The 26,822-nt window shown below is 43.0% G+C and overlaps 2 long non-coding RNA genes across 8 annotated transcripts in view; one reads left to right on the top strand and one right to left on the bottom strand.

Annotated features, from left to right (window-relative positions):
- LOC110344694 (uncharacterized) overlaps positions 1 to 26,822 on the bottom strand; it is a 170,956-nt gene that overhangs the window by 65,706 nt on the left and 78,428 nt on the right. The gene's annotated exons all lie outside the window — the stretch shown is intronic.
- LOC101723394 (uncharacterized) overlaps positions 1 to 26,822 on the top strand; it is a 62,530-nt gene that overhangs the window by 13,516 nt on the left and 22,192 nt on the right. For 5 of the 6 annotated variants that reach the window (XR_015444628.1, XR_015444629.1, XR_015444625.1 and 2 more), the window contains exon 2: positions 668 to 849. This is a non-coding gene — a long non-coding RNA (uncharacterized LOC101723394). Of the gene's footprint in view, positions 1 to 667; positions 26,788 to 26,822 lie in introns of those variants that run through there. The other variant, XR_002387429.2, reaches the window with a different exon arrangement.

Below are 26,822 nucleotides of genomic sequence, written 5' to 3'. Positions count from 1 at the left end.
GGTTGTCTCTTCACACTGCTGATGGTTTCTCTTGCTGTGCAGAAGCTTTTTAATAAGAAGAGATCCCACTTGTTGATTGTGTGTGCTAGTTCACAGGCAACAGAGGTTTTGTTCATAAAATCTTTTCCTACACCAATGTATTCAAGAGTTCTTCCTAAACTCAGTCTTATGTTATTCTTATTTGCATCATCTAGCAGCTGCTGGATTGATTTCTTGTGGTCCCTTACTATTTTAAAGCAATTTTTCTTTTCCTGATCACTAAGTGCATCTTATCTTCTATATCTGAAATTCTGTCTTCACATTGGCTCATTCTGCTGTGTGAACTTTCAATGGAGTTTTTAAATCTCCTGGAAATCTGTTTGCATCTGTTTTATGGATTCCATTTGTTTCCTATGTTGGGATTCCATCATGTTCCTCCACTCCTCTATTTTTTTTTCTGTGTCCTGTCTAGATTTATTAATCATGTCTTGCACTATGGGCACAATATCTGCTGTTATGTGAGAAATTATTTCTGATTTCACTTTTTCCATATCCTCTTTTGTTGCTAGTTCAGGGAGTCCAGGTGGTTGAGTGTTAGAGTGTTCCATCTTGTTTCCCTTTGGGGTTGCTGTAGGTGATCTGGAAGTCTGGTTCTGAGGCTTGTTTACATGTCTTCTCATTTCAATAGGGAGAGGGGTGCTGCTGGCACCTGCGTGGCTTAGCTCCTCTGTGCTGGGATCCATGGTAGGTTGGCCCGGAAGCCTCCTGCTCTGCTCTAGGAGATGTGGCATGTCAACCCAGAAGGCTCCTCCTCTGTGATGGGAGGTGTGGCACATCAACCTAGAAGCTTCCTCTGTGCTGTGAGCAGTGGTAAGTTGTCCCGGAAGACTCCTACTCTGCACTGAGAGCTGTGGCACGTCGACCCAGAAGCCTCCTCTGTGATGGGAGCAGTTCTAGGTTGGCCTGGAAGTCTCCTCCTCCTCCTCATTGGGAGCTGTAGCACTTTGAACCAGAACCATCCTCGTCTAGTTCATAGAAGGTTCAGTCCATAGTTGGCTGGCTCTGAGGTTGGGATGGCAAACAGACATCACAGAGGAGAAACACTGTGGTGTATACAAGGTAGCAAAGGTGACAAGAGACCTTCCTTCCCATCTGTTTCACAGAAGAGAGCACCTGGCTGCTAAATTGTTGAGTCAGCTAACCTTCCCCTCAAAAATGAGTTATTGCATTAATTCAACAAGTATAAAATATGATGCAAGAATATAGTATTTAAATAAAAATTTAAAATTTTATTACAGTAAAATACATATTACCATTAATCTCCCTCAAAATATTCCTCCTTGCTTTGAACACACTTATCCATTGTTCTTGTCACTTTCTGAAGCAGTTCTAGGAGACTTCTTTCATGAGTGTCTTTTTGTGGCTGCCTTGATAACTTGAATCAATTTAAGATATTTATAGCAATTTCTGCCAAATACAAACATAATGATGTGTCCTTATCCATTTTCTTCACTGGATCAGGCACTATGCAACTTCTGGCTTTCTCCAGGTAAAAATGACCATAAAAAGTAATGTTTTGAATTGATTCAGGACATCAAGGCAACCAAGACTTGTTCAGTGTAACTGAAGACATTTGTGAAAGAAGACTTCAAGAACTGTTTCAGATCATGAGAAGAATGATGGGATAAGGGTATCTGAAGAAGTGAAGGAAAGTATTTTGAGGGGGATTAATGGTAATGTGCCTTTAACTTCAATATTTCAAAAAATTTAAATATTCATGAGATGGAGGGAGGGGAAAGAGAAGGGAGGTAAAGGCAATAGAAAAATAAAAAGAATTAAAGGATAAAAGTGAGGAAAATAGAGCTTTTGCAAATGGAAAGGAGACCAAGAGTTGGAAGGAGCAGGGAGGTTGGGGAAGTTGAAGGGATGAAAACTTTTTTAAAAGAAGATACATTATGTGCATACACCAGCTCTATATAATAAGATCATTATGTATTACAAATGTTCACTAACAAAATAAATATTCGCCATGTGTTCTGATCACACCTTTGTATTTATTGAGCATTTACCATGAAGGAAAGACCATTTTTCTTGCACTGGTCATCTGTAGTTGGGAGCTATGGGTCCATCTCTGCTCTCCCCCAGATAGAGAAGTTACTCTCCAGACTTCTTATTAGGGCTCTGGGATGTATAGGCAAATGTAATGAAGACTCAGCCATGAGCCTGAGTATGTAGAAGAATTGGAAAAGTTGGACTTGGAGTTGCAGAACCTTGATTGTGGTCCCAGTTTAGCCATTTTCTACCTGTCTCTTTGCATCTACCAACCTCAGTTTTGTCACCTAAAAAATGGAGTGAATTAACATGTTCTGGCTAAACTCAGAGGGAATAGTAAAAATCAGATGGGATAGTATAGGGAGAAGCCGTTTTGAACTGAAATTCCTCCTGAATGGTAGGCATAAACCAGGAACCACAGCACATGCCTATAATCTCAGCACTCTGGAAAACTGAGGTAAGAAGATCTTAAATTCAAGCCTACCCTGGGAAACATAGTGAGACTTTGTCTCAAAATAAAAAAAAAAAATGAAATAGCTGCCTAGCTCAGTGGGAAGCCTTGGGATCAAGGCCCAATATTGTTATTGAGTAGCTCCTTCTAAGAGTAGATCACCAAATAAACATTAACAGGTTTTGGGTTGCTTGCCTCTCCTTCTGGAGTTAGATTCTAGGTTCATCTAGTCTTGAACAAAGAATTGAACAAAATGAGCAGAACAGCAGTGGCACAGTTTATTTGAAAAAGTAAAAGTGAAGAATGAGGAAGAAACTCACTCTGCAGAGTGAGCCTGGACCGGTGAAAGAGTAAAAGGCAAGATAAATGTACACCCTGGAGGATGCAGTGTTGGCTGGCATGAGGAAAGCCATGATAACAAGCTCTTCCTGGCATCTGTGTCCTTTTATGATATCTACATCTTGAGGAAACCTGAAAGAACTTCTGCATGTGGGTCCTGAGAGGCAGTGCAAGGATCTCATGCCTCAGGCTGATGTCAGGTCTAGGCCATCGTATAGAAAACCTGCTCAAGTTCTAACAAGAAGTCCACATGTAGGGCTTTGGGAACTGTTCTCTGTGTGTGTTCCAGGATCTTGTTAACAGGTCATGCCTACTTCCCCAGTCAGTTTTGCCACACTTTAATCTCCTGTCTCATTTTCCCATGAGAGACATATATCCCCATAATTTTTATGAGGTGCTTAGGTAGTAGAGGTCTCTGTCTTCTATATCTTCTTTAAGCTGGAAGGGGGTGTAGACCCTACCTACTGGGGGTTATGTACTCTCCAACTACTTGGAGGTGCTGTGGCTCACTGGCTGGGTTAAAGAAAGAAAAACCTGTTAGAAAACAATGAGAAAAGAGTTAATGACCATTGACCTGCCTATTTGACAGGAGAAACTTCACTATTAGCCCAAAAATGAGGAGCAGATTTCCATGCTTCCTGTAGCGGCACTAGAATTTTACTTTTTGAAGAGAAATCTCAAGTCTTCCAGAGGCTCACAGGAGCTTTCTCCTTTTGTGTGATCTTGTTGTTGGGACAGTTCAGATGGGACTGACTTTATTCTAAAAAGATAAATCCTATTATCTATCCCTGCCACCTTTACAGCAATGGGTGTGACAAGGATTACTCAGAAGGGGCCCTTCCATTTTGGCTTTAACTGGTCATCAAGTGTCCCCTCTCTCCAAGTTTTTATATAGTCTCTAGGACGGACAGTAGATAGTCTTCTTGGGCCAGAATCTGGAAGGACTCTGTTCCCATACATTTAGATAGCCTCAGGGCCGGGGATTTAGCTCAGTGGATCCGCTGCCTGCCTTGCAAGCACAAGGTCCTGAGTTCAATCTCTGGTACCAAAAAACAAAAACAAAAAACAACCAACATTTAGATAGCCTGCTGTACTTGGCCCAAGTTAATAAAATATTATAAGAGCCTCATGGTCTCTGGGACTACTATCATATCAGAATAGAAATGGCCTCCCATATAACATCTCAAATGGGCTCAAACAGCCCAATTTGGGGCATGTTATGAACTCTCATGAGCATTATTGGCAGTACTCATAGCCAGGACTCAGACATCTCTTGGTAAAGCTTTGCCAGACCTTGCTTTAGGACTACTTGGGTTTCTCTACCTTTCCAGTATATTGAGGATCAAGGAGAAATGGAGGTTTTATTTTATTCCTAAAGCCTTTGCCACTCCTTGAGTTATTTGAGAGGTAAAAGAAGGTCCATTGTCACTCTGGAGGGACTGGGGTAGTCCACAATTAGGCAGCCAAATGCTGCAAAAGCCAGCCATCCTCAGGAAGGAGTGAAGCTGTTGTTTGGTGGCAGGAGGCCCAAGATCACAGATAGCCTGGATCTGGTCCCTATACAGCTGTTGTTTCCCAGGTATAAGAATAGATCCCAGATATTGAGCTTTTTGGAGGGATATCTGAGTCTTTTCTTTGGAGACTTATATTCCTTCTTAGCTAGAAAGTTGAGTCTGTACAGTGTTATAGTTAGATAATCCCTGAGTTGTGCTACAAAGTAGAATATCATCTACATACTGTAGGATGACTCCCTGTTTAAGCTTTAAGTTCCTCAAGTCTTTCTCTAGTGCCTAAGCAAAAAGGTGAGACTGTCTCTAAACCTTGCGGGAAAACTGTCCAAGTACATTGCTGCTTTTCTCTTGAAATGAGATTTTCTCATTCAAAAGCAAACAGAAATTGAGAGCCTGGATGTAGGGGGAGAGAGAAAAATGCATCTTTTAAATCTAACACTGAGAACCAATTAGTGTCTCCTGGAATTTGGGAGAGAACTGTATATGAATCTGCCACTAGAAAATGGATTGGAACAACAGCCTTGTGAATGAGGCAACGGTCTCGTACCATCTGATATTCTCCTGAGGGTGCTAGTACAGATAGAATGGGAGTATTGCAAAGAGACTGACAAGCCTTCAGAAGGCCATATTTGAGAAACTAATTTATGAGAGGCTGGAGGCTTTTACATGCCTCTTCCTTGATTGGATACTATTTTTGGTTAGGAAATCAGCTGAAGTCTTTTAGTCTAATTACTACTGGCATAACAGAATCTTCCCTATGAGGTACTCCATTATACCATGCAGCAGGATGTACTTGTTGGCTAATATGGTCAGGGAGACCTGATGTAGTCCCAGCAAGTAAAATCCATTTTGACCGTAGCTGGAATTTGAGAATTGCCTCCAATTTTGTTAGTAAATCTCTTCCTAGTGAGGCAGCAGCACATTGTGGGACAGTTAGAAACTCATGGTTAAACATTTGGCCTTCAAAGTGACATGTCAGAGGAGGAGTGAAAAATCTCTGACTAGTGGGGGTTCCTTTATCCCAACTATGGCTATAGACCTAAAGGAGAGTTTTCTGGGGGAAGAAAGTAAAAACAGAATGAGCTGACCCTGTATCAATAAGCAGTTGAATTGGCTCACATATGATGTGTAAGATTATCCAGGGTTTCTCAGAGGAGATGGTAAGGGGCATTGCAATTCCCCTGGGCCTCTTCAGTTGTCAGAGCAAGAAATGAGGGTTCTGGCTAGCCTAGGCTCTCTCTAGCCCCAGGGGAAATTGCAATGCCCTTGCTTCCTCCCTGTTTCAAATCCTGCCTAGAACTACACATTTCTGGCTGGATTCTTTCTTGTTTAAGTGCAGATTATTTATTTATTTATTTATTTATTTATTTATTTATTTATATTGGTACTGGTGATTGAACTCGGGACCTTGTGCTTGCAAGGCAGGCGGCAGCACCACTGACCTAAATCCCAGGCCCTAAGTGCAGATAATTTAAAATCCTATGTTGATGACCTAAGCAGACCAAATAGCATTTAAAATTTAACTAAATAATTTAAAAAATTAAAAAATAAAATTTAATTAAAGAGATTGTACGTATACAAAAGCAAATCTATCCCCATTCTTAGTTTTGTTTTGTTTCCCATTGGCTCCATTCTGATTAAGGGGATTGAAATACCAGCTGAGCCATTAATGGGCTCAGAATACAAGTAGAGTCATCAAGGGACTCAAAATGCAAGTGAGACCATCAAGAGATTCAACTAATTGGCTAAGGGAATTTGGCTTGGGGAAATTCCTCCCTTATTTCACAAGAGTTAAAGGACTGGGTAAGGCCAACAAGTGGCCTCACCTTCTTCTCCCTAATGAGTTAATGGGTCTAAATATGGAAACAAAAGCCCCAAGACAGGCTTTCTTTTGTGCTTAATGATGCCAGCATCACTCAGATAGACACATCTGTCTGGTCTATGTTAAGGTCTCACAAGAGATGCTTTGTGAAGCCCTCGGGTCTCCTCCTTCTGCATGAGATGTCATCTTAAGGAGGTCTCTCTAGAGAGACCTGAGCCAATGGGAAACCTCTTGGACTTTGCCATCACACAGATTTCACTGACTTCACTGCTAGGCCACATTCTTGATGAATGGGAAAGGTTTGATCCTGACAATCTAAAACTGGAACAGCTTAGCTATTCATGCAATATGGCTTGGGTTCAGTACAAACTGGGAGGTGGTGAGAGCTGAGTATGGGATGCTACTTTAAATTACGAGACTATTCTCCACTTAAAACATACAATGTGGAATGAAATGCCTTATGTTTAGGCTTTTGTGACTCTCTATCAAAGGGGATGTTTGGGAACTATGGTATTTAGAGTGCCCCCCATCTAGGAAGAGAAAGATACTCTGAATGTCCCCATCCTAGACCCTTCTTTGTCTCCCAGGGGGGAAAAAAAGAAAAAGATGGTGGCAATTGACATAAACACATGTCTAGCCACATGATTCTATGATTCTATTTCTTGGTGCTACCCACATCCAGGATGGGACCCCCTTAATCCTAGCCTCTCACTTTTAATCCCAACACTACATGAACTGAGAAAGAAACACCGGGGTGAGGCACCCTTAATCCTAGCATCACATCAAAACACAAATCAAGAAATAAAAAGCCATTCATAAAACTGGGGTAAGTGGAGACCAGGTTAATTTTTTTTAAAAAAGGTAGCAAACAAATGAAACACAAACTAATAAAGAAAAGCCATTTACAAAACTGGGGTAAATGGAGACTTCATTAATTTCCAAACTACAAACAACCATGTGGACAACAAGGACCCATGGAATGAGCACAAGCAGCTAGAAAGAAAAAAAAAACAACCTACATTCCCTTCCCTCATCCCCACAGCTGGGCCAAGAAGCCCCCTCCATAGTGCCTTGAGAAGAGTTCCCCTATTTCTGGCTTAGGGGTGACAGTGAGGGAAATAAGGAGAGGAGAAAAAAAGCCTCACTGAGAGAAACAAAAATTATGGCCCTCACCTTGGTTTCCCACACCTGCACTTTACTTCTGTCTGCCTCAGCAAAATGTTATCAGGTAGCTGATAGATTTCCCTCTGATTTAGGGTGGCTGCTGTATATAATAGCTACTTTCTTCTTCCCGACATGGCTCTACTCCCACCAAAAGAGTAACGTAATACTTGCTCTCCTCCTAACAGCTAGTGACATCACAGGCTCCTCCAGTCCCTAGCCATTACCTCATTCAACCCCACCCCAGCTCCTATAAAAGGCACTTCCTGTCCTGGCCATATTGCCTTTGACTCTCCTTTGCTCAGAGACAGCCCAGCAGATTGTCGCTGCAATAAATGCTTGTTGTGGCCTGGTCTGGTCTTGGTTTTCAGCTTTTTTACCTGACAGTAGCTCCTTCTTAAAGTGACTCGCCAAGTAAGTGTTACTGGGATTTGGGTTTCTTGCCTCTTTTTCTGGAGTTATACTCCAGGTTCTTCTAGTCTTGAACAAAGAATTGAATGAAACAAGAGAAAAAGCAGAGGCAAAGTTTATTTGAAAAAGTAAAAGTGGAGAGAGAGGGAGAAACTGGCTCTGCAGAGCAAGCTTGGGCCAAGTAAGAGAGGAAAAAGCAAGATAAAAGTGCACCATGGAGGATGCAGGGTGGGCTATCATAAGAAAAGCCAGGCTAGCAAACTCTTCTTGGTGTGTGTGACCTTTATGTCATCCACATGGAGAAGAAACCTATGAAAACTTCTGCACATGGGTCATAAGAGGCAGTGCTGGGATCCTATGCCTCAGGCTGATGTCGAGTCTAGGGCAGCCTATCGAAAACTTATTCAAGTTCTCATGAGAAGTCCACGTGCAGGGCTTTGGGAACTGTTCTACGTGTGTTCCAGGATCTTGTTAAGAGGTCCGGCCTACTTCCCAGCCAGTTTCGCCACACCCTAATATTCTGTCTCATTACTGCCAAGAAAAAAAAAAGGAAAAAGAAAGATTGTTGATGTTGCTCTCTAGTTCCTTTTTTGTTTTAAAGTTAATATTTAAAAATTTATTTTAATTTTTAATTGACATTACCATATATTTTGGGGATACAGCAGGATAATTCAATACATGTATTTTTTGTGATGGGACTTTACAGGCTGATCTCACGGAAACAGGTCACTTGATCTGGGAAAGGTAGAAGGAAAGGGAATAGGGAGCTGGGATAAGGGGACTCATACAGTTAGAGAGGAAGAATAAGTTCTAGTGTTCTACAGCAGAGACAGTAACAATAGTCTACCACCACTTATTGTATATTTCAAAATAACTAGAAGAGTCTGAAGCCTCTCAGCACACAGGAATGGTATGTCTTGGAGGACAAGAAAATGCTCTCTGATGAGGTTTCTTGAAAAGAGGAATGATAATTTGTCTTAATGTCAAAAATTTGCAATTACAGACTAGCACACAGAAATGAAAATGGCTCACTACCCCTCTACTCATGGATAATCTTAACTGACCTGACAGTACATTTCCTTCTGGATACATAAATATAAATGGAAATATATCATTGCCTTACTTAAAACCCAGTAGCTCCCCACAGCACCTGGAATGAAATCCAAAATTCTTGTAAACAACTAACCCTATCTGTCAGTTTTTACATGATCTAGCCTGTAGCTGCTCTTCTTACCTTGTCTCTCCTTAACCACACAATGTTTATCTTTTTTCTCTCCCCATTACACACTGATCACACAGCTCCTCATGGCTTTGGTCTTTGCCTGAAATGCTCTTCCCCAGACATTCATAGCTGGGTTTTTTTCAGCATGCAGGTCACAATCAAAATGTTACCTCCTTGGATAATCCTCCCTTCATCACTCACCCTGAACCATTACATCTTACACGGTGTTGCATTAGCCTTCTCTTCATGATGTTGTATTACCCTCAGCAATTATTTTATTTGTTGCATGTATATTGATTGCCTGGCTCCTCCACTTTATATACTGAACATGTTCCCTATTGTGTTCCCAGCATTTAGAATAGTCCCAGGCACACGACATATTCATTAAATATTTAACAATTGAATGAATTGAATTAATGTATTTACAAGATGGGATCCTGCTACATTGAATGTTTTGTAACTTGACTTTTTAAAATTTATCATGATGCAATCACATTGTCTTTTAGTACTAATATAATGTGCTGTAGTACAGATGTATAATAATTTTTAACCAAGCTTGTTATTAGCTAGGTGGGACATTTCTATGTTTGGAAATTAATGCTATCTACTACAATGACTACTGTTGTCCATACATACTGTTTTGCACCTCTCCATTACAATTTTCCTAGGATTAATTCCTAGCAATGAAATTACAGGATCAGAGCATTACATAGCTTTAATCTGCTTGACATATCTTTCCATAACTTTCTGACCTGCAGAAAGGTTTTACCATCTCTAGGTTTGCTTTAATGACCCTTAAGTCTTTGGTCTTCTTAGTGGACTCCTCTGAAGGCCATGGAATGTCATTATTTCCTCTTACTCAGGAGAGCTAAGGTTGCTTCATTGCATAAGACAGATCGTGCCTACTTATTCTGGAGAAACTACCTCCTTTTTCAATAATGACAACTTTTAGCCCTACTGATCATGTGCAATGTGAAATATGTAGGTATCCTCTACACAAGGCTGAGTTTATCAGTTCTGGAAACCACTGTGGTCTGCCTCCTCTAACCTCTAGGAACTCAATTTTCCTCCTTTTTCTGTCCAAGCACACCTTGGGCTCAGTTAGCTGCCTCTTTTGAGCCCTGCTCTTACCTGGCCAAGTCTTCTGTGTTGCCTTCACTCTATATCCTACTCCATTTTATCACACTTTCTGGAAATCCCCTTCTATGGTCTAACCTTCAAGGTTTCCTCTCAGCCCAAAACTGCCCTAAGTGATTGTTAGCCTCTTTTCTGACATATAATCATCTTACTACCTTGCAGTGCTTATATCCTCTTGTGCATGAGTAAGCCGAAATCTCCACCTGAGTGCTTTTTGCCCTCTGAGAGCTCATTCATAGTGTCATAGTCAGAATCTTTGGGAGAACTGGGGCTGGGATGGAACCCCAACTCTGCCACCTACTATCTCTGTACTTTGGGACAACATAATCAACTCTTCTGAGCCCGTTTCCCCATAAAATGGGAATCATACTACTACTGATCTGAAGGGCTTGGTCTAACAATTCAAAAGCAGCAAGTTTCTTAGTCCCTGGCACAGAACAATCATTAAAAACAATAAGAATGTAGTATTTAACTTAATTTTGCTTTTCTCTACCCCTAATAAACACGAGCCAGTAACATGTACAATGTTAAAGAAGATATTTGTGGAAAAGAAGGAACTGAAATTGTGTAAATATTCACTGAGCATGTATTTATCCTTACTAGCCAGAAAAGTGTGTATGTGTATGGGGGGGGTGTCATCCAGACCCAACTAGGACCTCTCTTAGGCCAGGAGAGGGAAAGAAATCACTCTCCTTAACCAAAATTTTGGAACTTAGTCCAAAACTCCCTCAAGAGTGAAGACCTCTCACCGATCAAATTCCCACACCCACCTAACAGAAATATATTTTTATGCCTTCAAGCTAATAAGAGCTACCATTTGCTGAACCACCTTCTGTGTGCCAGATCTATGCAAGAAGCTTTGGAAAAATGTAATTTCATTGAAACTCAAACTCTGTCTGGAGACAAGGATTCTTACTATGAAAAAAAAAGTCAGAAAATGTAAGAAACTGCCCAAGGACAAAGAAGTAGTGAGAGAAGGAAGCAGAAGAGCCAAGATTTGAACAGAGGGCTTCTAAATAAATGAATAAATAAATAACATTTTCAAAACAGAGGCTGTATTTTAACAACTGATTTATGAACATTCTCCTATATGATCAAACAACACTTAAAAGGTGTTGCATTGTAATCTCATGGAGACCTGTTAGGGACTTCAGCCTTCTAACAGATGCGTCAGAGGGACAGTTTCTATTTCAGGTGCCCACTGCAATCTCCAGGGAAATTGCTCCCCACCCCCTGCTCTGGCGTCATGATGTTCTTGTTTTTCTCTGGGGCTCTATGACTCAGCACTCAGCTCCAGATGGCTTCCTGAATTTTCAGCCTTGTTATGGGCCCTGGTCTAGTAAATGCACCCAAAACAAGTTGCAAGAAAGAGTCAGAACCCTTCTCCTCAATGCTCCATTGTGAGCACCTTGCTGTCCACTGATCTTGGGTCACTCCCTTCCCCTTTTCCAGCCCTAAGATCCTCACACGTGGCCCCAGTGCAGGCCTGATGGCTTGAAGAGCCCAGTTCTTCTAGATCTAGTGACCTTGGGCAATTTACTCTCTGAACTTTAGACATCTGACTATTGGGGACACTACTATATCCTTCCTCTGAGGGTTGGTTAGAGTTATTGTCACAAGATGAAATGCAGAACACTCTGTTAAATTTGAATAACAGGTAAATGACTATTTTTAAAATATAAGTATGTTCCATATGTTGTGCTTAAATTTTACCATGTTCCGTAATTTTCTTTGCTAAATCTGGCAACATTGTTTGGGAAATGAAGTGAGAAAACAATTGTGAAAGCACTTTGTCTTCTGTCAAGAGCTACACTTAATAGGGTCTTAAGTCATAAGACATGCGTATTTACCCATGGCAACCAGCTCCTTGTGGGGCATAGAACACTCTTGCAGGCAGATGATGGTGAATCATTGTACCACCTCAGCCTGTGAAGTGGGTAACTGGGTCCTGCTTATCAATTGACTGCCCTTTAGACATTTCACCTTTGAGTTTTCAGTGCACCCATCTTTAATTCCTTAAAAAACAGCAGGGCAACAGATGCCCAAAACTTTGCCTTCTTCTGATTGCCTGGAACGTGTCTGGACCAAATCTCCTACTGACTTCATGGCTAAAGAAGAATCAGGCAACTTGACTTAACAAGTGCTATGTCATAAAGAATGTATGTGCACAGCATTTAGCTCTAAGATGTTTGTGGAGGCCTGCTTAACATAGAAAAACAAAAGGAAACAGCTAGCGTACTATATATAGACCACTCGTTTATTTTGAATTTTGAGTGTCTCCTCCTACTAGAAATCTGAATTATATAAGGGGAAGGAGTTTTGCTGTTTTCTTCCTCAGTACTCAGAACAGTGCCTGGCCCTGGAAGGGTGGAACATTTGATGAACTGCAACCAGTTTAACTGGCTACATTAAAGAAAAATAAATGCATTCATAAGCTATCACCAAGGAACCTTTCCTAGCTACCTACCCTCCCATTCTTGGTAAGAATAGCCATTGCTTTATGGTTTTTCAGAGTAATTTATACCACTTCCCAACAGAATTGTCACCAACCAGTGACCCACTCAAGTGTGCAGTGACCAGGGCCCAAGATATGAGTTGCTTTGTCTGCCTTCCCCAAAATTCCTCAAAGATCTGATGCTATACTTTTGATCTTTTAATAGATTTTCATTGGCTCCTGTATTAGTCTGATTTATGTTGTCTCGATAAACACCCGTCTCACAGTTTCAGAGGCTGACAGTTCACATGGTGTTGCCCTGGCTGTGGCAAGGGCTCCCTTGACTACATCCCTTTTTGGTGGATGGTATTACACATGATAGCCACTCCCAAGGCAGTAATGGTTGCCCAGCACATAATGAGTGTTTGGATCATCACTAACAAAAAAAATACAGGCAGACTTTAAAAACATTGTGGCTTCCAGAAAGCCTTCAGAACCAGGTTGACTTTTCCAGGGAAGTCACAGATGGAGGAGCCTGACATTGCTGATCATTTGAGAGAGGCTCACTGATCTCTGCAGCTGCATCTGCGTCCCATCACGTCAGTTGGCCCTTTACTGTATTTGGCTCTTCCTTGGGCTGTCACCATTTTGGCATTGTCTCACAATTCTCAAAGCTCCCTCACTTTCCCAGTCCTTCTCACCTGCCCTTGCCCAGATCTCCCTACCTTTCTCAGGGCCCCTTCTGGCCCATCCTTTGCTTCCCTGTTTGCAGACTTTTCTCCATAAATCCACCATCTCCACAGCCCCAGAGGATCTTTTTGTGTATTAAGTGTCATCTGCAGTCATGTGGTCCCATGGCTCCCACTGTATGAAATTTAGGAAGCCTAATGTTGCCTCTAAAATGTTTCTAAGTTTCTTCAGGGAGAGGAGGAGATGGAAGCTATGCTGTTACGGCTGTTTGAAGTTTTGAATACTGGATTCTGCTGCAGTTTAGTATGGGAATTGATCATTTTGCACATGCATGCATACATATGTACCAAATACCCTCCATTTGTATACCACATCAACTGAAACCAGGCTATGGGTCTGGTTTCAGTCTATTTTCTACCTTTATAACAGAATACCACGGGTGCGGCAATTTATAAAGAATGGAAGCTTTAATTAACTTTGGATTCTGGAGGCTGGGAAGGCCACGAGCATGCTGTTTGGTTCTGCTTGGCTTCTGGTGAGGACCTTGTGCTACTGTTTTGTAACATGAAAAAGGGAAAGGGTTGGGGGGACAAGGGGCACATGTGCTTTGTAACAACACACTCTCATGAAGACAAACTCAGTCCTACAAGAACGTTAGTCTGTTTAGAAAGTTAGAGCCTTCGTGGCCTAAACAACAGCCACTAAAATTCACCTCCTAACACTGTAAAATTGGAAATTAAGATTCTAACACATGAACTTTTGGTGGAAACATTCAAATCACAGTAACCCCTTTTCCCTATTTTCCACCCCAGAAAAGTCATACTCACAGGATGTCATTTTTGTATTAGTCTTTGCTAAACTTTTCTGGTTGGAGAAACTTATGTGTCAGTGAGACATCACCTTCGATATTTTTTCTTTTCTTACATAACACATAATAGTACATGTTTATGGGGCAGAGTGTGGTGTTCTAATACATGAATGCAATACATGATGATTAAATTTGAATTACTAGTATATTGATTATCTTAAACATTTATAATTTCTTTGTGACGAGAACATTCCTTTGTGACAAGAAAATTTCTTTGTGATGAGAAAATCTTGTTTTCTAGCTATTTTTAAATATATAATGTTATTGCTAACTATAGTCATGCACTTCTGAATAAATATAAAATGCATAGTTTCATTCTCATCTTTAAAAAATTGAAGAGCATTTTTAAAAAATGGAAAGCAAGATAATGATTAAAGTATCAGAGATAATGCTGAGGAGGTGGAACAGGAAGACATAGTAACCTGGTTTTTCGATATCACCATGGAGTTGACATTCAGCCCTAGACTAAATACACTTACCTCTTGGACTTCCTGTTGCAAGACATAAATAAATTCACACATGTCAGGTTATTATGAGTCAGGTTTTCTGCTCCCTGCAGCTAATAGTAGTCTTACCTGACCCCTCCCACTTACCCCCAAGTCTCTCCCTTTTCCCACCATCACTCTTGAGTGCATTACCTGTCTTTGCTCTATCTTCATCACTGGTTGAGAAGATATTATTTCTTAATTGCTTACAAGCTCACTCTGTTTACCTACAAAAATGTCAACTCCACATGGAAGAGTTGGTCCTTCCCCATGCTATCCCTGAGGCCTAACTTATTACTAGGCACATGGTAGGTGCTTGATAACTACTTGTCAAATAAATGAATCAATGCAAATTTAGTCATATCATTCGTCTTTTAGAGGAGAAAATCCAAACTAATCAGATGCTCAGTGAAGGTCATTGTTGCCTTCTGCACTGCTTGTCCTGCTGCTGCCTGTTGAACGTCCACCAGGCCTTTACACAGTCTGATAGTTTCTGTGCCTGTGCATTGCTGAGCCTCTACTGCATAGGAGACACTCTTTTAGGTGTAGCAGCACCCCCTTTATCCATGAGGGATTCATTCCAAGACTGCCAGTGGACACTTGAGACCATGGACAGTACCAAACCTTAGTATGTGGGTTTTTTTCCTTATTATATGCATAAATATGATAGTTTAGTTTATAAATTTGGCACAGTAAGAGATTAGCAATAATAATAATGAAATAGAACAATCATATAATAAAAGTTATTTTATTTTAAACTTATAAATTATTTCTAGGACTTTCCATTTAATATTTTCAGACCTCAGTTAACCATTGTAAATGAAACTGCAAAGAGCTAAACTGTAGGTAAGGGGGAGTACTGCATAGAAGATAATTTAATGAGCTAGATAAGACAGAGTCTGTATCTTCTTGGACCTTAACAAAAACGAAAGGAATTGGCTAGGCACTTATAGTTGCATCAATCTTAATGAAATTGGGGATGCAGAGAATTACAAGAGCATCTCACTCTCTAGATAGAAAACTTCTACTCATCCATTAAGGCCCAATTTCAAGAGCTCCTCTTCTAGGAAGCCTTGTCTAACATCCTGAGCTGAAGCAAGTGACTCCGGTGCTTCCACAACCCCTGAGCCTTCTGCTGTTACAGAACTCAGCCCGCTCTACTGTCTTTGTCTCTTTGTCTGTCCAGCAGCCTGTGAGCCTGTAGGGCCAGGTGCTATTTCATAAATCTCTGTGTCCCCAAATTCCCATGCAAGACTACTCATGGATGTTTTCATTGAGTTCAGCTACTGACTTCTCCCTTCCTTGACTTCTCCCTTCCTTGACTTCTCCCTTCCTTGACTTGTTCCTCTCTTGCCCAGCCCCTTTCCCTTGCTGGAATTTCAGGCTTCCCTAGTGTCCCTGTTTCACATTCAACTCTTAGGAATTTTTGTGTTGTGTTCAAAATGAACCCTTCCTCCTCTGAGGGAAGTACCCTTTCCACCAGGAAGACTAGCTTAGATAAAAGGCCAGAAAAAGTGATCCAAACACTGATTGCTTTCTGGTTTTTATTTTCCCTTATTCCTCAAGATAAGCCTCTCAATCCCTTCTCTCCTTCTGTCTTGCACTGCTACCAAGCCATACTGTCTTTCCCAAACATGCCAGGTTTCCTACACCTCTGTACCTCTGCATGTGCTATTCCCCTCTGCCAGAGATGCTGTTCCCAACCATCCCATCCTAGTAAATGGGAAGCCCAGTTCCCATGTTATCTTCTCCTATACCCCTTTCTGCACCTTCAAGAAACATGAGATGCTCCCATACTGCCCTAGTCTTCCTTAGCTGTTACCTGATCCTATGGAATCTTGGTAGCTCAGCCATGTCCATGCATTCTCAGTGAGTTACTCACTACTGGGGTCAGTGACAAATCTGTGCTCAATCTCTTTGTCCTTCCAGTGTTCCACCTAGAGCTTGACATACAATGGAACCAAATTGACTATTGTTGCTTTGGGCAACTGAGGTCTTAGGTTGGGAGTGGCTGTTGGGTAGGATGCAATGGTTAGCTTTGCTGGTAACAGAACCCTTATTCGCCCCAGGAAATTATCCCCTCTCCCCTCCAATCTATCTGGTTTGAGTGGGGCTAAGATGCAAGGGAGAGCCTATGGCCCAGGCAACAGACTCAGATCTCCATCTCTGACACAAGAGATCGCTCAGCTGTGGACATGTGGGCTGCCTCTGAATTGTGAGGGGGCAGCAACAAAATTAAAGATGCAATGGAAACTGGGTGGGGGGAGAGCAGTGAGGGCAGAAGAAAAATGATGAACCAAAATTATAGTATGTCCCCTAACGAGTATCTATGGAGTTTAGAATATTTGACAGAACCTGGCTACACTCATGTCCCGTGCTTCTAAGCAACCGAAGTGTTGCCATCTCAAATCTGCAATCCTTCTGTGAGAAACATTATCTGGACTTCCTGGTGCATTTACTAGAGTGAAAGGAGCTGGGTGAGGCAGTGGGCCAAAGAGAATGTGCTTTGGAGGCAGACAATGTGAATTTGACTCTTAGCTCTGCTGCTAACTGCACACAAGTCTCTGTCTCATTGACTCTCAGTCTCTTCGTTAATAAGATGTGAATATCAACTTGCAAGAACACTGAAATAAATACAAAGCAAATGCAAGTAGTAGTTAGTCAACTTCTACTGTTATTCTGTGTAATTATGATTGGCAATTTGATACAATCATCCATGGTAGGAGATGTCCAGCATAGTGATACTTAAACCAGGACACAAGGCCAGGTGTGGTGTTGCATGCCTATAGTCCTGCACTAGGAGGCTGAGGCAGGAGGATCACAGTGAGTTTGAGGCCAGCCTGGGCTACATGGTGAATTCAAAGACAGCATGAACTACATACCAAGACCTTGTCTAAAACACAAAACACAAACAAACAAAAACCAGGGCACAGAGAGTGAAAATAGAAAGAACAGATACTATCCAAGTATTGGTAGGCAGAAATCTTGTGTTGTGTACATGACAGAAGCTCAACTGTAAACATGCTTAAGTGAAGAAAAAATTGCTATCCACACAGGTAAATGAAGGAAGGTTGGATATTCATTTTGCTTCCCTCTTTACTCTCCCTTACTGTGGGGACCCTTGTGGTCAGGCAGTCATTGGGCACATGGAGGCCCCAGCTACTCCAGGCTGGCATATCTACACAGTTTGCACTCTCTGTAGAAAAAGAGAGGGTTTCATTCCTAACATTTCTGACAAAAGTCTTGGAACCAAGTCTCATTTGTGTAATTCAGTTGTATTGCTGCTCTGGAGTTAATCATGAGCATGAGCGAATGTTCCGATTAGCTTCACTTTGGCCACCTGATTGTCCCGGGCCAAGAGGGAAGAAGAGAATCCAACTCCTCTTAGCCATAGAGGGTGAGAGAAGGAAGAGTGTCACCCAGGAAAACTAGGGTGCTGTTACTCAAAGAAGGGGAGTATGGTGGGGACAAAAGAACAATAGTTGTGCCCTGGAGTATGAGATGGGCTGTCCAAGGAAGGCAGGGCTCTGGAAGTTTAGGAAATTGGTGGAATCAGCACTAACCAGACAGTTTGAGATTGCAGCCTCTGACTTTGGTTTCCCCAGGCCTCATGCAGGAACATGACTCAGCAGTGCAGCTGCCACACATGTGGTTTGGCAACCAACCACTCCCCTCTGCCCTAATGCTGTGTCAGTTTGTCCTCAGAGCTGGCCCCAGATCCTGCTTAGAAATGCTGCCACCCTGGCCTTCTGCTGGGCCCTGGGAGAGGGTCTCTGCTTTCCTCATTACAATTCCTCCTCTTCTCTCTTCTTCCTTGCCCCAAGGCAAAGTCTGGCAATTGTTGAGAAAAGGGTCAAATGTCACCTTGCAATTTGATGTGTCATTCTAGACAAGTCTGCTGTGACTCCTCTGTCTCTGCCCAAGCAGGAGAAAGACAAGGACAGTTTGACAGATTTCCCAGGCCCTAGAGAGGAGCAGGCCAAGAAACTGGGCTGGGTGGCCAATGGATCACTCAAAGATCCTGGTTAAGGCTTCTCAGCATCCTAGGAGGGCAATAAGAGCTGCCACGGTCAGTCCTCTATGGGCAAGCAAATAGCAGGTGAGGGGGTGATTCCAAGACACCCTTGGTGAGAGGGAACTCCACCCTCAGCAATGTGCTGCACACTGGGACAAAAGGCTCATCAAATCCCATGCCTGCACCAATTAGACCCCAGTGGATGGGGTCTTCTTACAGAAGGAAACTCAAGGGCTTGGGGACAAGTAGGAGGGACCAGAGAAGCCAGGGACTAAGCAGGGCTTTGAAAGAAAAATTGCTGGCTGAGTGAACAAGGGCAGAAAGGCAGCCCAGGCAGCAGCAGTATGTGCTCCAGAAGTGTGACAGTTGCTTAGGGAGCTGAAGTGGAGCCCACAGCCTTTACCAGGAGAGGAAATGAGAAGAGGTAGGACTGGAGTGGCAGATGGAACCAATGGGGACAAGTCTTAAATGCAAGAGTGTCAAGGTCTGACAGAGCCCTCTGGTTCAACTCATTTCCTCCAAAACAATTAAACAGAAGCTTGGGTGAGATCTCCCTTCGCTAGGAAATTGTCTTAGAGAGGACTAGGAGCTTCTCAGGAAAGGTAAACAGAAAACTGACTTTCTGAAAAACCACATCTGAAGGTTTCTTGCACAGTCATTCCCACTCCTCCTAAATCAGTTCCTTTTTGAGAAATCAAGTCAATGGTAAAGGCTTGGACTGTAGCATTAACCAGGTGATGAGACACAGAGCTTCTGCATACTCTGGTTGGCTGGATAAAGTGGCCAGCCAGAAGCCCAGACAGCAGAGCTTGCAGGTGCTGAAGCCTGCCTCCCAGACAGTGAAGCCCATCTTTTCCTGTCTCTTTCTTTTGTTACTTCAAACTTAACTTACCACTAGAGGAAAGTGAGAGCCCATGGTCCCGGGTTCCTAGCTGTGCCACTTTGGCCAGAGTCTTGTAAGTCTGAGTTTCCTGAGCTGAAAAGGTGAAGTGAAGATGACCCTGGATCTAAGATGCAAAGCACCTATGCTAGGAGATGCCATGGTGGCCTGTTCTCCCAAGTCCAGCTCTGCCAGGGCACTTAAGTCTCCTGTGGGCCCAGCACGCTATGCTGGAGGCTGATGCTGCAGCAGGTGCCCTGGGACCACAGGCTCACCCACAGGGTTGTAGACTTAATGTCTGAGTACTTCCAAAGTGTTAGGTGAAGCTAACAAACATTAAATTTGTCATATCTCCAAAAAAAAAAAATTTGTCATATCTCCCAATGTGACCATGGAACTTCCCAGTGATCTAGAAGGCCAGGTCAGGATTATGGGGCTCCCTAGGGTTTCACCAGCATGTGGCTGCCACCTTCTCCACTCCCCATACCACATGGTGTCCAGCCTGTGAGTGGCTCTGGACAGCCATCTAGACATCGGCTCATACACTTAAGCTCAGCCCATGTCTCCCAAAAGCAGCTGCCTCATGGTCAGCCCTCAGGCCTAGGGGAGCCCCCTCTAGCCACGGTGGGGGGAGTATGGTGGGGAGAGGACCCTGCATTCCTGGAAGTGGCCTCAGGGAATCCTAGAGTGTCCTCTGGAGGGGACATGTGGGATCCAACAGGGAACCTTCCCTTTTTCCCTGAAACTCCTCACTAGGGGGCAGGGCCTTCTGAAGTGCAAGTGTAGGGATGGAGCCCTCCCACCTTGCCAGAGGTTACTGGATGGGGACTGGGGAAAAAAATCAGGTTCTTACTGTTTCTAAGTGAGATCTGAAGTAATCCCCTGAACCTCTCTGGTCCTCACTCTTCTCCAGGCTCAAATTATTTCATTACATTATTTCATCTCTAAGCCTCCTTTTAGCTCTGGCCCAGGGTCTGAAAGCTGGCCCTACCCTTCCTCAGCTCAGCTGCTTCTCCGGGCATTCCTGCCTTGTACCAGTGTCCCTAGGGTCAAGATGGTCTTCAGAGTCCAACACTTAGACAATTCTAAACAGCAAGCCTGAAACCGAGAAGCAAACACACTAACACCTTCGATGGCTTTCATTTGTGACCTTGGATCATAAAAGCATGTGACTCTTGACCTAGCTTGCTAAGACAGAGTCCTGGTCAGGATCCCCAGGAGGATCAGCCCTTGTGACTCCTGCTAGCTATGGCCTGGCTGCTTCTCTCAGCCAGGTCTGTAATCAGATCCTTGAAGAAAATAAGGGAAGTAGGAAAATCGAAAAGACAGAGGGTCCTAGACCTAGTATGGGAAAAAAATTGATGTGGGCCTGTGCGCCCTGCAGGACTTGGGGACAGGCCTGGGGAGGACAGATAAAGGCCGGAGGAGGCAAGAAAGGGGAAGGAACTCTGGGGACCAGTCAGAGTCTTACCACGTGGCATGAAATGTGCCCATATTGTCACCTACATTTTCCCAGTAATTTAAAACTTTCATAGACCAGTGAAATCCGTTCCCTTCCAATGTCCCCAATTTTGAAAGCTGACATAGGGCTGCTCACTTTTTTTTTTTTTTTTTGCCACAGAAAGACATTAAAAAATCAAATATGTACTCAATTGTTTATTTGGTTGACAAATACTTATTGAGGGCCTCCTCTGTGCCAGGCATTCTTTCAGACCCTGGAATACAGTTGGAACAAGATAGACACAAATCTCTGCCCTCCTATGGAGAGTTAGACAATGGGCCCAAACAGGAAGGGACAGAAGATCAAATGGGGAAAGAGCTCTGGAGAGAAAGCAGATCAGGGAAGGGAGTAAGGGTAGGGGTGGAGCAGGAAGGTTATATTATTCAATAAGGTGGTCAGGGGAGATGTCTGTGAGCAGGAGACACTAGAATAAAGTTCTGAAGCTGGTAAGGGAGTGGCCTTGTGGGTGGGGATAGGAATGGGAGTGGAGGAACAGGGACTGTAAAGCAACAAAGGCCCTTGGCCCAGCCCTCTCAACTGCACAAAATAAAAATTGAGGAAGAAACAGAGGGAAATTAAAAATAGAAAACCCAGAAAAAATGCTGGCCCTCTTAAGGGAGGGCGATTGGTGATGTATTATAAGACATACACAGACAGAGTTGTTCCTCATTATCCAAGAGGGCTGGATTCCAGGAACCCCATGGATATCAAATTCTGCAGATGTTCAAATCTCTTTAAAAAATAGCATAGTATTTGCATAGAATTTGTGCATATCCTCTCATATCCTTCGAATCATCTCTAGATACTTATTGTACCTAGTACAATGTAAGTGCTGTGTAAAATTTGTTCTACGGTATTATTTAGAGAAGAAAAAAGTTATATGTTTTCAGGACAGGTGTAATATATTTTCCAGAACATTTTTGATCTACAGTTCGTTGAATCCATAGATGCAGAGCCTGATGATACGGGGAGCCAACTACACATACACATATGTTACACATAACATATACACATACATATGATGACATTGCTATGATTTTAAGCTCTATAAGAATAAAAACTTGTCCCATGTCAGTTTCTGTCCACAGGTGAATATGTAAATAGCAATTTACAGCTATTGTAGCCTATAGGTGAAGCATCTGAGCCTCAGGAAGGGAGCTCATCTGGCCTATGACACGACACACAAGGCTGGGACTTGACCTTGGATCTAGCTGAGCCTTTGCTCTTATCCACTAGCCATTCTGGCTTGTTTGGCAGCCACACCTCACCCCCAGCCCCAGGGCTCCCTGGGTGCTGATTAAGAGACCTGTTTTGCCATCTGGTTTAACCTGATTTCCCTCCTTGTTTTTCCCCAAACTGCAAGCCTTGTGGGTAGTCACTCAATTGGCAGGACAGGCGGGTGGACAGGACCTCGGACTTCACTCTTTCCTGGAGATCAGTGGGCAGCTCCCTGGCGCCAGGCCTGCTGGGGCCTTCATGTTGGCAATTGGCCTATTCAGGAAGCCCAGTTGTACTGGTGGGTGTGGCCTGGAAGGCTACATTGCTTCAGATCAGTTCAGGCCACTGAACACAAGAGAGTACCTGCTCTGTGCCTAGCTCCGGGACCTTTGTAAATTATCTTACTGCAATGCATTCTCTCAACCACGTGGATAGCGAGGTGAGAGACCCACTCACTCATTCATTCATTTACTCATCCATATCCCTGTTCCACCAAAGTTTGCTGAGCACCATTTCCTTCTGGGGAATATTGACTGAGTCTCTGTGATGTGCCAGGCGTGGTGCTCTTATTTTGAGTATGGCATAGGACAGGAGTCTTCAGGGTAGATTTATTCAGATTGGAGGAGACTCAGGTCAGATTTGGGTGGAACTCAGATGGGCAGGAAGAGCAAAGGGGAATGCCAGATAAAGGGAACTACCTGTGCAAAGGTACAGAGGGAGGACTTTGAGCAGCCACCAGACACTCTCAGCTGGAAGGAGTGGGCGAAACCTGCGGCCAGGGCTGGGTGGGAAAAGATCAGGTAGCCAAGCACTTCCTGCAGCCTGGCATTCCAGGGTGTTGACAGGGTGAGGCTGTGACATTCCTGAAGCCGCAGGCACTGAGGTAGAGCCTGGAAGGCAGAAGGGTCAGAGAATGATGGGAGCTCCTCCCTGCCTGGCCCTTTAGATAGGACACAGGGTGGGAGGGAAGCATCCCCTACTTCCAATTCGTTGTGTGACTTCAAGCTGGTCACTGTGTTTTCCTAAATGTGCAAAATTAGAGTGGGCCGGATGATCTCCTCGTTCCTTTCAGCTATGAGATCTAGAATCCTTTTGTTGACTCCAGACACATCAGTAAGCAGACCTACCCATCCCCCATCTGGGCAGTCACCATACCACCAGCTATGTGGCTATGTTTGTTTCACATGAACCTTCTCCTCTGACCATTTAGATTCTGAGAGATCCTGATCCTAGAGAAACATACTCCACAGCCAATCAGATGAATCCTTTGGAGAACTGAAACCAAGAAATCCAGGCCTGGAATAATTCACTAGTGTTAGCCCTTAGGGTCAAGGTTATAAGAAGAACTAATACTTGTCGGCCACTTATTCTCCTGGGTACTTTGTTTCAATTTCATGACATCAACCCTGTGAATTAAGCTTTATTAGTATCCCCACTGCACAGATGAGAAAGCTGTTTCAGTGAAGGACCACATTTGTCGCATTATGACACGCAGGTGGTTGTGATATATCCCAATTCTCCAAGAGAAAAAACTTTGGAATAAAAATCAAAATGTATTTATATATTTATAAAAAATACATAAAATTAGTGTAAGATATCTGTAGAAGTTGCATGATGTCCATGTAAATACTTAATACCGTGAACTGAAATTCCAATGGGAAAGCCCAAGAATGTTGTGTAAACAATGAAACAGAACATTCTCTTGAATTAGCACAACACATAAAGAATTTGAGACACAAAGCTAACATGAGTTTTTGGTCCTGGAAAAGACTCCACTGAGATCTTGTGGCTTACGTCTGCCATTCTATATGATGTAGAAGTCTTCAGTATGAGTCTTTTATCAATAATATGGGCACACTGTATATACTCAGTGAAGGGAGAAGGGATGTGGGTGTGGAATATTGTACATTGCTGCCATTTGGTTGTTACAATGTTGCTTAGCTGGCAAATGCAGTAACAAAGTTTCAAAGATAAGATGTGACATGAGTCTTTATCCCTTCATTCTGTTTCTTCCCCTGGGAGATGGTAGAGAGTGGGACCTGAGCTGAACTCTGTATACTAACCTCCTAGGCAGGCTGAAATTTTGGGGAATCAAGAAGGAAAAACCTGCAAGACAGTGCAGAGAGAGGACTGCAAGTCTGCAGAGAGAGGACTATAACCAGACAGAAGGGAGCCCCAGGAGGACATGGAGAGATGAGTCTGCTCCCCTGAAGCCCAGCATGCCTTCTGCAGACTGAGTTTGTGCTATTGCTTTTCATCTCAGTGGTCATTTTTTTTTTCCTGTGAAGTTTTCTGAGTTCAAGGCTGTTCTGACAACCAAAAACTGGGAGATGAAGGATCACAGTGTTAGAATAATGCCCGATTTATAAGTGTCCTGGGGTAGGAATCCTACATTACAACTCAACTGTACAAGAAATATCACATTATTATATTTCCTTGAAGTCTAATTAAATCTGACCCTGAGTTCACATTGTTGTTGACATGGCTGGAAGCACTATATCAGTTGTTGACGAGAAGAGATGATGGGTTGTTGCCCTCTTCTTTAGGGCAATGCACTATCCTGGCAGGCTGCTACCTGGAATGTGTTCAGTCCAGTTCTGTAACTATGACACTAAAGATTCCCTCCTTGTCCTTCTAGCATGGTCCCCTGCATGTAGACACTGGTACTGCCATACCAGTAGATCTCTGGTACTGCCATACCAGTATCTGGCCTCCTGGGCTGAATGTGCCACTTGGCCACCTCCATGGAAATCTCCACCCTATTCTTAGTCTTGGGGAGTCTTTCCTCTTTCTTTCTTTTCTTTTTTTTTTTTTTTTTTGGTACCGGAGATCAAACTCAGAACCTTGTGCTTGTGAGGCAGGCAATGTAACCACTGAGCTAAATCCCTGGTCCAAATCTTTCCTCTTTCTCATCCCACTCAAAGGCACTTGGCTTTCTCTTTTCCCTGTAGAATAACCTCAAGGTCAGGTAGCCTGCCACTGAGCACCTTCTGGGCAACCTTCTAGACTAGGCTGCTGTTTGTACCAGAGGAAGGAGAGTCTAGGAGCAAAACATGCAAAGGGAATAACCCAATCTGTCACCTGATTCTCCTGATGGTTGTAGAACCCACCATTCTTCCTCTTCCAGGATAGGTGCTGTGGCCCACTACTTAGGTTCATGCTGACATCTGTTTGGAGTCCTAGAATTCCTACCTGCAGCACAAGACCCAAGTGCTCTATGCCCTAAGGATAGATGTAGTCAGTGAGAGGCTCCAGCTAGCTCCCAAGTATTCTTGCTCCCCAAGATGTCCTTCCCAGAGGGCTCCCCTGAACCAGGCTTTGGTAACTCTAGGTGAATGTTTATTGGATATGCAAAAATCACTGCAGAAGCTCAAATCCGGCCTTCTTGTTTCCTTGTTTAAAACTCTCAACCTTGAGATAATTCCCAAATTCCTCAATGCAGCTTTTAAGACCTTCTGTGATCAGATCCCTGGTCATCTTTGTAGCCTTAACCCTGACCCTCACCCATCTCAAATTCACTGTGTGCTACAGAATCACATAGCCTCTCTTTGGGCATTTGGTTTTACTGTGTCCTCTGCTTGATGCATGGTCTCCTCTGCTGTCTCAAGGGTGGCCCTCTGTGTCAGAGGTGGAAAGAACAATGGCCTTGGCATTCCTAGGCCTGGAGGGCACTGTCAGCTCTGCTACTTGCTGGATCTGTGAACAGTTATTCTCTGAGCCTTAAGCTTCTCAGCTGTAATTTGCACCATAAAACCAATTTCACAGGGCAAACAAGTTAAGGATTTGGTGAGGAAATGGATATAAAATACAATGTGGAACTAGAAAATGTGGCACTCTGCTATGTGCTTAGTAGATAAAACTATTTTTTTCATTCCTTCAGCTGATTTCCTTCTTTGTACTTTATCCCTAACCAAATAAGAGCAGTTTGTTTAGCTTAAGAAGTGATGGTCATGTAGGTCTTTGGTCAGGAGTTTGAGTGATAAAGTAAAAAGGATGAAAGTGAGAGTTACAATTTGCTAGCACCTATCCTGTTGCAGGAACTACATGGAAATGCTTAAAAACATCATCCCGTTTAATTCCCAAATCCTCTGGCAAGGGGCTTCTATCTACGGGCAATCCTGAACTTAGGGTCGTTCAACTTACATTTTTTTTTAACTTTAAGATGATGAAAAATGACAGGTATCCAGGATAAATTGTACTTCATAGTTTGAATTTTCATCTTTTTCTGGGCTATCCAAATGTTGAACGATACTTTCTAAAGATGCTGGGCAGTGGCAAGGTGATCACACAAGGGGAACAACTGACACTCCACAGTGTGCTGTGCTGCCGAAGCTGGATGTCTGGTATTCAAGGTGCACTTTTTCAACTTAGGATGAGTTTATAAATCAAGGAGAATCTGTATTTATGTGTTTTGCACATACACACATGTGTGAAACAAACAAAAGCAAAACAAAAGCCAGAGGCTCAAAGAGTTTTAGGAATTCATACAGTAGCCCACGGGTCATAAACTTGTAAGTGACAAAGTCCAGTAAGAAATGAATCTAGGTCTAAATCCAGTGACCATACAGTTAAACACACACACACACACCACACACACACCACACACACACACACACTTTCACATTTATACACATACATACAAGCCA

Source organism: Heterocephalus glaber, unplaced genomic scaffold (genome assembly GCF_053883595.1).
Source record: "Heterocephalus glaber isolate CG9 unplaced genomic scaffold, H.glaber_assembly_v1.0 deba00001606, whole genome shotgun sequence".
Lineage (NCBI taxonomy): Eukaryota > Metazoa > Chordata > Mammalia > Rodentia > Bathyergidae > Heterocephalus > Heterocephalus glaber.
This window is presented reverse-complemented; position numbering and strand designations above follow the sequence as displayed.